The sequence below is a fragment of the Alligator mississippiensis genome, chromosome 1, assembly GCF_030867095.1.
Source record: "Alligator mississippiensis isolate rAllMis1 chromosome 1, rAllMis1, whole genome shotgun sequence".
NCBI classification, from domain to species: Eukaryota; Metazoa; Chordata; order Crocodylia; family Alligatoridae; genus Alligator; species Alligator mississippiensis.
In genome coordinates this window covers 410,355,583-410,368,844 of record NC_081824.1, presented here as the reverse complement: position 1 = coordinate 410,368,844, position 13,262 = coordinate 410,355,583, and the positions used below count along the sequence as shown (strand labels likewise).

The 13,262-nt window shown below is 46.3% G+C and overlaps 1 protein-coding gene across 2 annotated transcripts in view; it reads left to right on the top strand.

Moving 5' to 3' along the window:
• TSC22D1 (TSC22 domain family member 1) overlaps positions 1-13,262 on the top strand; it is a 313,047-nt gene that overhangs the window by 249,496 nt on the left and 50,289 nt on the right. The gene's annotated exons all lie outside the window — the stretch shown is intronic.

The following is a 13,262-nucleotide window of genomic DNA, read 5'->3' as shown; positions in this document are numbered from 1 at the left end:
GCTACATGTCTCTATATTATATACTTTCTGTGCTACACACTCTGACTTCTGGACCATCAAGAGAGAGGATACTTTTGAAGCGCATCCAGTCCTGATTTTTTAGGGCTTGAGCATATTTTCTTAGCACATCAGTGATCTGAGACTCGAGAATATCAGGTATCTAAAGTGATGGCTTCTGCCCTCCCCTTCTGGATTGTCTAGACAGACAAAAGCACATTTCCAGATCAGATCTTTGTGCAGAGTACAAGGACAGTGCTTGCTATGACTCACTTAAGTGGAGAAAAGAACAAATGCAGGTGGCAGGCTCCCCCAGGAAGTTTTATGGGTGGAGCTTTGTTTATCAGAGGGGAAAGTGAACTAGGACTTCATCACATGAGAATGGCATGTCATACACCTGTATCATTCTATTTGCAGCTTTGTTTCAGAGATCTATAAATAGAGTATAATCTCATGACAGATGTTTTTGATGAAAAGCACAAGTTGGCTTTGGCATTGACAGCAAGAGTGGGTGACTTGATGATTAGTGGATCTTTAAAAAGTCTCTTGCCTCTCAGGGAAGGAGAATTAAGGCATGAATAATGTTCAAGTATTGGGGATGTTTCCACTTGGCACCCACGATTCTCTGAGTAATTGTAGACACAATGGCAGACAGATTAGATAAACCAGGTAAGGCTTGTTGTTTGTGTCCTGGCTGTCAAGGAGACAAGAGCTTTGTTTGCCTGACATGGATAGTGGGTGAATGTAGGAAAGGCATACCCTGTTTTTAGAAGTGTGGATTGCTTCCAAATTACAGGTTATCTGCGCTGGAACAACACCATTTAACGATTTCTCTTTTTTTCCAAAACTGATGTAGTCATTGGCATATAATTAAATTGCACTTAGCAGAGGTGCAAGAAGTGCATTTCTTTAAGGCTGAAGCAGACTGACATCAGACCAAGAAGAATGGCTGGAGTTTCTTCCCCTGGTGCAATGATACTGTTCTGCCCCTAGTAAAAAATGGAGAAGAGAGTGAAGGATGAAAATATTTGAATCCACCCTGCTTAAAAAGCTTAAGTAACCAATGTGTGAAATCACTCATCTGAAGCTATCATGGGTGTGTCCCCATGAGTGCACACGTGCCAGGGTGTAGGTTTTCTGTGGGACAAATAGCAATGGCACGTCTGTGCTGTTGCTGTTTCTCTCCAGGCACATGGAGAGAAACACCCCTGAACGTGTACTCTGGCACATGGCAAAGGAACCTGGGTGGGGTAAGGGAGGCTTGGTTCAATACCTGTGCTGGCCCCAGCAGCTTTACCTGGGATCCTGGGAGACTCCAGGGGCAGCAGTGATGGTGGTCCAGCCACTCAGAGCCAGATTCCAGTTTCTGGCAGTGCACACTGCTGCCACATGTACTTTGCCACTTTTTTTAGCAGCAGGTTTTTTTTGGCACCGGGATTTCCCAGTGTTAAAAAAACACCCACTGCACTGCTAATTAGTGCAGATGTGCACACTCATTTCTCTATGGGAGTAATGATTTGGGTCTTTATAGCATGTCCACCACACTGTCTACATGAGATACTACTGTGCAGTGGTTACTGCGCATTTATTCAGTACCTGTATAATCAAGTACTAAATAAATGTTCTGTTACTGTGTTACGGAGTTACTGTGCATTAGCACCAGTGAACATCTTTTCATAGTTTCATAGTTGTTAGGGGCTGGAAGGAACCTTACAGATCATTGGGTCCAGCCCTCCTGCACGAGGGCGGAAAGACCGCTGGGATCAGATGACCCCAGCAAGATGAGTGTCAAGACGCTTTTTGAAGATCGCCAGGGTGGATGACTGTGCCACCTCTGGGGGGAGCCTGTTCCAAACCATCAGTACTCAACTTGTAAAGAAGTTTTTCCTTATGTCTAGACTGAAGCGATCCTCAATCAACTCACGCCCATTATTTCTTGTCCTCCCCTGGGGGGCCTTGGTGAACAGATGCTCCCCCAGGCTCTGATGTACTAATAGGCTACCACCAAGTCCCTTTTGAGTCTTTTCTTCTCTAGGCTGAACAGTCCCACGTTTTTCAGCCTCTCCTCATATGACCTGGTCTTTAGGACTCTAATCATGTGTGTGACCTTCCTTTGGACTCTCTCGAGCTTTTCCACATCCTTCCTGAAGTGCAGCGCCCAGAACTGGACACAGTACTCCAGCTGTGGTCTCACCAGAGCCGAGTAGAGAGGGAAGAAGACATCCTTAGCCTTGCTTGAGATGCCTTGGTGGATGTATGCCAGCATTTGATTAGCTCTGCCAGCTATGGCATCACATTGGTAGCTTATGTTCATTTTGTTGTCTATCACCCAGGTCTCATTCAGATGTGGTGCCAGCAAGCATAGCACTGCTAAGACTGTAAGTGTGCTGTGGATTATTTCTCCCCAGATAGAGCACTTTACATTTCTGTGTATTAAATGACATCAAGTTGAGGTCCGACCATTTCATGAACCTTTCCAGGTCAGCTACGACACTACTACATAGTAGCCTAATAATACTGCCTAAAAATACAGCATATGAGCACTGTTTGCTCTGTGACGTGCTACTGTGCAGTATTATTCAGCTACTTCGCAGTCAGTGTCTCGTGTAGACGCGCCCACCGTCACCTCGTGGCAATTCTTCCTTTCTTGCATTCAGTGAATCATCTGTCTCCTTCACCTACCCACCTACTAGCTCCTCTTCCTGACCCTAAATATTCACCTGTAATACATTGTACTGACGCTGAGCTTTGATAAAGTTTGAAAAAGATTAATGCTTCCTCCTCCACATATCTTCACACCCAGGTTCCAGCAGGCACTGGAAAAGAGAAAACATACACACACACACACACACACTGTGAGAAGCGCTTTATTTCAGGTGTGACCAGAACCTAGAAGCCAAACAGCTAGCTCCACTCCAGAGTGGGGGAATTAATTTGGGAGTCCAACACATAAAACTGTTCACTTATTGACTGACATTCCTCATGGAAAAGAGGGAAAGGCTGAAGCAGGCAGCATTAAGGTCTTTTAAGGCTCAAAGTAAGCAATATTGTCCTTAATGCTGTGGAAGTCTGTCAGCAATATCGGCAGCAGCCAGACTGACACACGTATGTCAAGAATGAGGTCATCTCTTGGGCATTCACAGCACTTCTACATATCAGCTCCTCTGCAAACAGCTTTTCATAGACGTGAAACTGTAAAATCTGTTTTCCTTGCATAGAACTGTAATATAGAGAAAACAACACAATCTTCTAGTGGTACAGGCTGAATGATCTACTATGTCTTCTGGCCTCTCATTTATACATTTTCTCCATCTGGCTCACATTACCCTGGATCCTATGCACTTCACAATCCGTAGCAATTTATCCTTCCTATACCCCTGCGAGGTAGGAAAGTGCTATAGTCTCAGTTTTACTGTTTGGAAATTGAGGTCTAGAAGGGCTAAGTTACTTGCCCCAGGCCAGTAGCGTAACTAAGTGGGGGTGACCTGGGTAGTAGCCCCGGCAACATTTCTGTGTCCTGGGGGGAGGAAAGGGCAGGGAAGAGGTTACAAAAATAGCCACCACTGCAGTAGTGGCTGATTTTGCAGCTGCAATGGCAGATGACACTGCCCCATGCACCACTGTTGCCTCAGGGCACATCTGCCCTGTTCTGCTTCTGCCTTAGGTCACAAAAGGAGTATGGATCCATGACTTCAGAATGCTGAGCTTGTGCCTTAGAGACTATTTTGTCCTTTCTTTCTCTGTAAAAGCAATTAGTATATGTTATTTTTACAGACCCAAAAGTTTTATATACATAAATGCTATAGCCCCTACATGGAAATGAGGTAAGTCAAAGCTTGACAAAGAAAGGGCAAACATCAGTTAAAGGAAAGAGACCTGTATAGTATAGTGACTTTCAAACTTTTTTTGGCTATGTACCACCTTACCTGCAAATTATTGCTGCTTGTACCCCCTACATCCTATATGCTTCTTTTGACACCAATATCAATGGGGCAACACCATTACTTATCATGTATTGACCAATCAGTGGGCTGGACCCGATGATCTTATGAGGTCCCTTCCAGCCCTAATGTCTATGAAATCAGAAGCTTCACCACCATTATTATAATATAGGCATGTATGCCTTGGCAAAGCACTGTGTATGCTTGGGGGCACACATACCCTAGTTTGAAAACCACCGGTCTGTGGCATCTAAATGATGTCAATGATCTCTGTAGTTGTTTTAAAGAGTCATTTTGGTAAATGGCACTTTGATAGCAGAGACTTGCCAAGAAAGGAGAGGATATTTAGAAAACAATAGAAGGAAGCACAGACCCCTGGATTGCTGCTAGGCCTAGAGGTTGCTCAGTGCTGTTCTGTCTGCAGAGTCAGGGTCTAGAAGTGAAAGCAACTGAACCCTGTTTAGAGTGCATGGCAGCTGTATTTATCTTTAGTATAGCAATTTGATCCTTAAAGATTTCTAGTCAGGACATGCAGAGCAAGCAAGGGGCTTCCCACTATTAATGTACCCTGCAAATTCCTGGGCTGCCTAGAAAAGCATCAGCACAGCCCCCAGTGTTTGGGGCTCTGAATTCACCTCCCAGCCATAGTCATCTTTGGTTCAATCTCCACCCAAAAAAAACCAGAGCAAAGCACACCTGGGCTGCTACGCCTCAAACCCAGGCATATCCTCAGCATGCCTTTACACAGGCTGCTTCAAACAGCCCCAGGCCAGGGGGGAAATCCCACTTTGAACAAGGATCCCACTTGGGAATGTTTTGCTCTCTTTGATACTGCAGCAGAAACAGGACTGAGCTTGCAGTGCTGCCTTGGGATTCTAGTGACCATAGTTCTGCCTTAAAGGATGAGGGTGACTGAAATGGAACCACGTGCTGCCTTTTGGACTCCGCTTGCCCCCTAGTTTTGGAGGTCTGCTGTAAAACAGATTGGGGAAATGTTGGGGGGCAGGAGTTTCATATTTTATCTCAGGCATAGCAAAAGTAGGATAATCAAGCAGCCATGATGCAATGTTCAGTGTTCAAGATACAGTTCTGCTATTGCAAATCCTAACTAAGCAGCATTCAGTATGGAGGGAGCAGGGAAGAGAAACTCCTGCTTTTTTATTTGTATAGAAAGTGCTACTAATAACAGTAGGGCACAGATATTTTCAGTAAGACAGCTGATAAATATCTCTACCAAATGGTCCTTGAAGCAGTGAGAGGTGATGCTATTTTTTCCCTTGATTTTAGCAAGTCAGGTTTTGTTTGTTTTCTTTGGGCTTCTTTGCTGCTGTAGCTTTGATTTATCTATTCCTGTGGCAGAGGAGATAAGAAACCCAGAAGAACCAGTGGGCAAAGTAAAGTACAGGAAGCTCAGCCTCCAAATGGAAAAATGACAGTTCCTCTGAAACTGATGTCATATATACTTGGTCAAGCTTGCAGGAATTAATTGTATTCTTTTGTAACTTGCAAATGACTCTTTGCATTAGCTGTAGTTCAGTGCAACCAGTAAGAACTGATTTGTAAACCATTCTGGCTAGGGACAGAAGTTACACATAAACTGGTTTAAGCCATCAGAAACTGGTTTAAACCTGTAACAGAACAGAAGTTATGTGCACATTACCCAGTTTCAAACTGGCTGAAACTGATTTAAGATAAACCTTGTTCAATGTAGTATCAGACTTAACTAATTTGGGTGAAACTGGTTTATGAAACTTCTGTCCCAGACCTCTTCCTGGTTCAAGTTAAACCAGAGCCCCCCAGCATACTTTCCAGCCCTGGGCTGGGCTGTGCTGTCTGCTCCAGAGCTGGGCTGGCCCCGCCCCTATGCTCCCTAGCTGGAGCGGTGAGGGCTGACTGACAAGGGGCTGGTGCGGGTGGAAAGTAAGCCCGGCTGGGGATGCAGCCCAGTCTACAGGGGGGACTGCCCGCCCCCCCCCACAGGCAAACCCCGGCTGGGGTCTGGGGCCTCCGTGGTGGTTCACCCCTTCCATGTTAAACTTACTGCTGGCTGCAACTGTGAACTAAAAATCCCAGAGGTACCTGGAAGCAGGAAGAGAAAGTGATCACCAACCCTGCAGAGTCCTGATACTGTAATTCTGGACTGCAAATCCCAGAGACCTTGGGGGCAGCAGGAAGAGGAAGTGAACTATACAGCCAGAGAGCCATGCTCTAGCACCCCGTGACTTCTGGCCTGAGCCACTCCAGGCATGTGGCTGCATTTCCTGAATCAAAGGTAAATGTCTGTTCACTTCTGTTTCAGTTTCATCAATGCAGCTTAGACTAGCCTACAAAGACTGAATCAATTCAGTCTCAGGCTTTTTGACTGTCTGTACCTAGCCTCTGTGAACTATAAGCCTGAATTTTGACCAGGCTCATCCCCTTCTTTAGGAAGAAATGACATGTTGTTCCTAGGAACTGAAATAAGGGGGCTCCTTGATCTCACAGCCAAAGATGTAATGAGATCCAGTGGCTGAAGGCTGAAGCCCAGTACATTTAAGCTAGAAATAAGGTGCTTATTCTTAATAGCAGTTAATTTTCTATTGGAAAACTCCCCAAGGAAACTGGTAGAGACTCCATCACTTGGAGTTACTCAGTCAAAACTCAGCATCTTTCAAAAACTGTGCTCTAGCTGAAAAGCAAGGTGAGACCTTGATGCAGGAGTTACTGGAAAAATTATATGGTGTTTGTTATGTCGAGGCTAGGTTCATGATCAGAATGGTCCCTTCTAGTCGTAGCATGGATTCATGTCAAAGGAAAGTGAATTTTAGACTCATATGATACAGAATGGACTCATTGTCCTCTGTGGGCATACACTTCAGCTAAAGGTAATGTAATCAAGCCAGTTTACCCCAACAGAATTGGGCAATCATCAGCATCAAAACTGTACAGTAAAGATCTGCATTTGTCTCATGCTGTCAGTGCAGCTCAGGCATCTTGTCATTACTCCCATGCCAGAGTGTGTAATGTGTTCCATGCTGTTGCTAAAGGTCAGCTCCAGCTAACCCAGCTATAAAGGGGTCATTCAGGTTGGTAGAGGAATCAAAGGCAGCCAGATGTGTGGTAGACACTGTAGCAGGGCCCTGAGGTGTACCTGCTTCTTTAACAGAGCAAGCAGCCTGAGAGGCCGCTTGCAGGTAGCTACCTGACTCACCTGACCAGCAGCAGGCCAGGCTGGAGCTATATAAGCTCTGAGCCAGCCAGGCAGTCCAGCCCTGAGAGCCAGAAAGTGGTAAGTAGTGTTGCCAAGCCTCACAAGAAAAAAAAAGAAGCAGTGCCTTTAAAAACAAGCCCAAAATATGCCCGGCCCATTTTAAAGAGAGGAGAGTGAAGGTGCTTATACAAATTCCATATTTTAAATAGTTCTAGTTTTGCTGCATATAATATTAAATTACACACTAAAAATATTAAAATAAATTTGCGTGTATTTATATTATTTTAAAATAATGTAAGTACACTGTCACTTCTGCAAGGAGCCAGGGAAAAGCCATGATCTGCTGCCTGCACATCCCTGCCCGGGACTAATCAGTCACCAAAACCACTCCTACAGCCTTTTTTACACCGTAGCTTTTTTTGTTCAAGTCACCTATTACAAAAAAGCAGAAAATAAATGACCTCCAAATAAAAGAAGCCCAAAAAACTGTAGCTCATGACTCTCAAAAAAATTAAAGCAACTTTAAAAAAAAAACAAGCCCAATTCCACTTATTATAAGTGGACTTGGCAACCTTGGTGAGGAGCTCCTAGTAGCAGAGCAGCAGGGTCCCTGAATACTGGAAGAAAGGCACTCTGCAATGCAGGGAACGAAGAAAGGTACCTGGGGCAGAGAGGGAGGGGCTTGCTTATTTGGGCAGGCTGGTCCTGGTTTATGTTAAGCCTAGAGAAGGTTTCGATGCCTGCCAGAGGGTCCAGGGACACAAGCAGGACTGAGAGTGAGACCCAAGGAGGTCCAAATACAGGGAGAGTACTTGAGTATGGGACCTAGAGGTTCAGGAGCCAGGGATTGGCTGACAGTCAGACCAGAGGGTCCACGGCCCTGGAGACAGGGCAAGAGCCAAGTAAAGTGCAGGAAGCTCAGAAGGGTCCATGAGTCTGAGAGGGGCTGCACGGGTGACCTTGGGTCTGGGAGCCCAGAGAGGGGGCTGAGTGCAAATATATCATCCTTAGGTAACAGCCAGGAGGCTTGGGGTGTGGTGTAAGGAAGGAATGGAGCTGGATTGAGACTAGTGGGATCCAGGAGAGACCTGGTGTGGGAAGTGTTGAGATAAATGCTCACTCTAAAGCCTGTGGGCAGTTTCCCTTACTCCACTTCCAAAAGAACAAGGCATGGCAGGAGAGCATTCTAGGGAGGGTGACATCAGAGCCAGGCAGGAGCTGCATGGCCACCAGGGGATGTTATGGCCATCCCTGTGGCCACAAACCTGCTACAGGCACATCATAGAGAAGTAAGGCTGGAAGGGACCTCCATAAGTCATCTATTACAACTCCCCTTCCTGAGGCAGGATCACCCAATCCAACCCATCCTATACAAATGCATAATCTAACCTTTTACTAAAACTACACAATCACACCCTTGTGTGCTTTTGGAAAATGAAACGGGTGCCTCAACCATGGAAAACCTGGACTTTTGCTTCCTAACCCATGTCCGACACATATTGTGGAGTGTCACTATCAGTTGCCCACAGCACTTAGCTTTTATTTTTTTTAAATGCCTATCTTTATTATGGACCCTCAAGTCTTGCTCTGTTGGCTTGTAAAGGGAAAGTATATTCCCACTGCCATCTTATAGCATATCTTATTTGTAAAGAGGCATAGTGCATCTAGTATCTACTGTTTGCTAAGGGGGCTGTGTTTTTTTGTTGTTTTTTTTATGTGGTTACCTGCCATGAAACTTTTCTCCATTCTTCCTTTCAGTGATCCCCTTTAAAAAAAAATTCTCTCCGTTTCTCTTTGTGTTGCCCACCCATTGTTCACCCGCAGAATCAAGAGCACTATTGAATAACCCCGTTCAATAGTGCTCTTGATAGTGCCTGGATTCTGCCACTCTCTGTGTATTCATCAAGAAATCTGAGTTGGCTGCTATTCCATCTGTGCTGCCTTGTTCTGCTGATGCTGTTCTTTCTGCACAGAATCATATACTTAGCAATTACAACGGTATTGTAGCATCATCATGCACTCACGCTGTTGCTATGGCTTCCTAACTGCCCTGGTTTACAAATACTTTGAACTAAAGAGCATCGGAGAGGCATGGTTGGCAGCAGTTTCAGAAGCTAAGAGGACTTGAAGTTAATTGCTAGCTCAGTACAGGAATGTGTGGGTTTCTAAGTGATAGTTTTTCTATCTAGAAAACAGAAATGCCCTGATGTAAATGAGCCTCCAAGGCTTGCACACAGGAGCTGGAATGGGCTGGTATGTATTGGGAGGTGTCTCTCTGACCTGCCCTGCCCCTCCCTCTTCTCCACACAAACTGCTCTGCTCCTGATCTGAGCAGAGTAGCTGAGATTAACCAGCTGTGAAGCATGCCAACTCTTCATAGCTGGTTAATTACATTCCCTTTCCTTCTCACTATTCCCTTTCCCCATCCAGATCAATCAGCAGCTTGAAACAGGAGGGAAGGTGTGTGGGGACAGGGGGGAGGGCGGGGAGTTAGAGCATGTTATTAACCTACTAAAGAATATTGATCACATTCCCTGAGCTAGCCTGTTATGGAGGCCCATTTGGCTGCAGTGTGAATGGGCCACAAAACCTGCTTTATGCAGGGATCCTGGTTTCCTCAGATAAAAAAAAAACAAAAAACCCATTTTTGGGATTTAAAAAGGTGTAACCCAAAATCCACATTTTTCCGTGATTGAAATGAAACACCATGAATATATAGATATACATATGTGTAGTGATGTTTCATTTTAATCACAGAAAACATGGATTTTGGGTAACTTTTTTAAATCTGAAAATTGGGGATTTTTTTTTTTAATCAGAGAAAACCAGGATCCCGGTTTATTAGGCTGCAGGCAGAAAAAGATGCTGATGCCATAGCATTATTCAGCTAGTGGACTGGGATGAAATCCTACCCTATCATCTCACTCTTGCCCCCCCTCTTCAGTAGAGGAACGCCACTGATGGGGACATAGGATTGGTTATAGGTTTTCTCATTGGCTGTGGACCAGTTGGCTTGTACAGGGTAGGGCTGATGAAAGGAGCCCCACAACAGTAACAACAACACAAGTCGCTGCACCTGCTGATGGGGAGAAAAAGCCTAGCTGTTCCCAGCCACAGCTTGGACCCAGGATTGAGGAATGGCTTGAGACGCACTTGCAGTCAAACTGGGAAAGTGCCCCACATCCAAAAGAGAAGCCCTGACCAGCACCCTGAGCACAGAGATGGACATCCAAAAGATCAACCCTTCTGAGCTCACTGTGTCCTTAAATTTCAATGAATGTGATGAGGAGCAGAAAGAAATGGGGGCTATTCAGATTTTTAATTGGGTTAGAAGGAATTAATTCATATATCTGGCATTGGGAAGTTATTACATTATATGTGTGAGGCCTTATGGGCATCCCACTGAGTCCCTTTTACTAATTCTAGGTTTGTTGCTATGCAGAGATAACAGCGTTGGTTTATAGGTGATTTACTTAGCTCCATTCTATTCAAGCTTCTGGGTAGGCTCTGGGGGCTCTTGGCACAGTGAGTGGTAAACAGCATTCTCCTGAGTACATAGCTTCAGATTTGGGATCCATTTAGTGAACCCTGGGTGTTGCCACTGAACTGTTCAGCTCAGGACAGGAGTAATTTGTGGCAGGGAAGAGGGGTCTAGCAGCAAGGGGGGAGACCATGAAGGACGTTGTTCAGGGGTGAGAGGCTGGGACAGGTAAGAGGGAAGGTGAAGGAATCAGTTGGAGAGCAAGAGTGGGAACTAACAGGAGGGAGACATCTCTGAGGAAAGAGGTAGTAACTGACTGGAGAATAGACACAGAAAAAGAAAAAGGAGAGAGGCAAAAAGGCAAAATGCAGAGATAAGAAGTGATGAACTGAGAGATCTCCATGGCAAGCAAATTGAGGAAAGGTCAGCCTGGCTGGAAGGGGTGGGCAAACCGTTTCATAGTGTCACAACCCAGTGATTTCGGTGCCTCGGCACAGTGGAATTTTCCCGCCACATGAGAGCCTCTTGCAAAGTAAAGGTTTTCTGTTGCAGCAGAAAACCCCCGGTGCAAGAGAGTTCCCGCCATTCAAATGCAAATTTGTGTCCCGCTATTGGCCAGTTCTAAATTATTCCTACGTGGCGGCTAGTAATTGGCTTGCTAGCTGTTTAAAATTTCGCGTGACTTCCGCCCAAGTCGGAGAACTTTGAGCACGCTGCAGAGTGCCTCTGGAGAGATTTGACTCGTGGCTGAGCTGATCGATAGACTGATCACCTATCGATTCTTCTCCCCGTCGCTGAGCACAATCCCAGATGTATCCTTTTCCCTGCCAGCCTGATTTGTGGACGGACGTGCTGGCCTGAGCCCTGCCAGCTGGAACAACTAACGTAGTTGTTCAGACAACCGGACTGTTTTCGTCGCAACCACAAGTGACGTAAGTAAAGTTTTACAACCATAAAGCTTTCTCGGCCTCTCTATTCACCAGCCCGCCTGATGAACGAGCAATTATTAAATCACCTCGAGTCGGCTTTGGCCATCCGAGACATGGCGACGAGGATAGGATCTAAGGACACGGTGATAGAGAAGAACCTAATCGGGTGCCGCCACGTAGAGAATGCCAACGATCTATGGGCGCATATCGCTTACCACCAGGCGGTAGAAGGGAATGAAAGAAATATTGATGGTTACTTCTCCGTAAAGAGAGAAGAAGCTGTAGTGAAGGAATGGAGAACTAAGCTATTCCTTGGGGAGTTTGGATGCATAATGGGGAGCGACCAGGTCTATTATCAACCCCCGGAGGAAACCTCAACCATATCCTTAGCCGGGGTGAAAGCGCGAGAAGCAGAGAAGCTGACCCCCACTCAAGAGTTCACTCAATGCATCCGATACTTAAGGGAAGGGGGGGAATCCACCCCCACGGACTGGTTCAACTGTCTAGATTTGGTGCCTGAGTTGCGGGGTCATGAGCTCCTCCATCAGCTCCGGGAGGATTTGGAAACTAAGGGCCGTCATGTGCCGACATGGGGTCTAACTAAATGGAAGAAGGGAAAAATGATGAATGTGCTGTTCCGAACAGTAGCGAGTCTACTAAGGGAATATGCAAATTTAGAGGCACAGATGCATACGGCGGTTAAGGAGTCGCTGGAGCAGACAGCAAAAGGCTCCGGAGCAGCGCTTATCAATAGCGCCGGCCGCATGATGCGGCTGGCAGAAAATGGCGCCGAAAGAAGCGCGAGCCATCCAGGGAACCCGGAAAAGAGGGGCGGAGTTTCAGAAGACCTGGCGGGGATCCGCCTAGCGCCTCCGCCCCCTGAGGTGACATCGTTCCCAGCGGCCCCACCTCCTTGACACGGGGAGGTGGCAATGGGAGGAGAGATGTACCCAACGCTCCCAGACGAAGAATTTAACTCTTTCTCTACCGCAGCTCACCCGATAGCTGTGATGAAGCATGTTGTGGATGAAGATGGTGCTACACGTACCACTGTTATCTCACGCACACGCACCCGACCAGAAATTCAAGAGCTTTGCAAGGAATCTAAAATAAGATCAGAAGAAACCTTGGCCATGTGGTTAGGATGATTAATAGTGGAATTTGGATCTGACACCTTAGACAAAGAAGAAGCGAGTGCCTTGACCCGACAAGTGGCGTGGAGCGGAGGACGTGCTACCGACTTGAATGTGGTCACAGACAGTGCCCACTGGCCCATCCCGCTCCCGGCGCTCGTAGTGGGACAGGTAACCCACAAATTTCACACCTGGCACGAAGGTCATCCACAGAAGGCTACTGCAGAGCAACTCCTCCTGGCTATAGTTGGGGTGTCATATCTCTCATGGAGCCCAAGAACAAATCCAATGGGACTAACCGCCGTGCAATGAAAAGAGAGATGGGCTCATCACCACCTATCAGACCCTGGGGCAATCCCAACGCCCTTGGAAGCTATAGATGCCTGAGTGGAGGTATATGGAGGAGCAAATGCCGTTACACTCCGACTCTTCTTGAACCCAATGGCAGGTCAACCGGTCGGAAATCTCTTAGGCCATCTCCCACGTCTACAAGCACTTATGAGGCAAGGTGAAGAAGCTTCTGATAATATAAGGGACCGACCTTCAGCATACCCAGCCGAAACACTGAGACCTAGACGGCAAGAGTACACC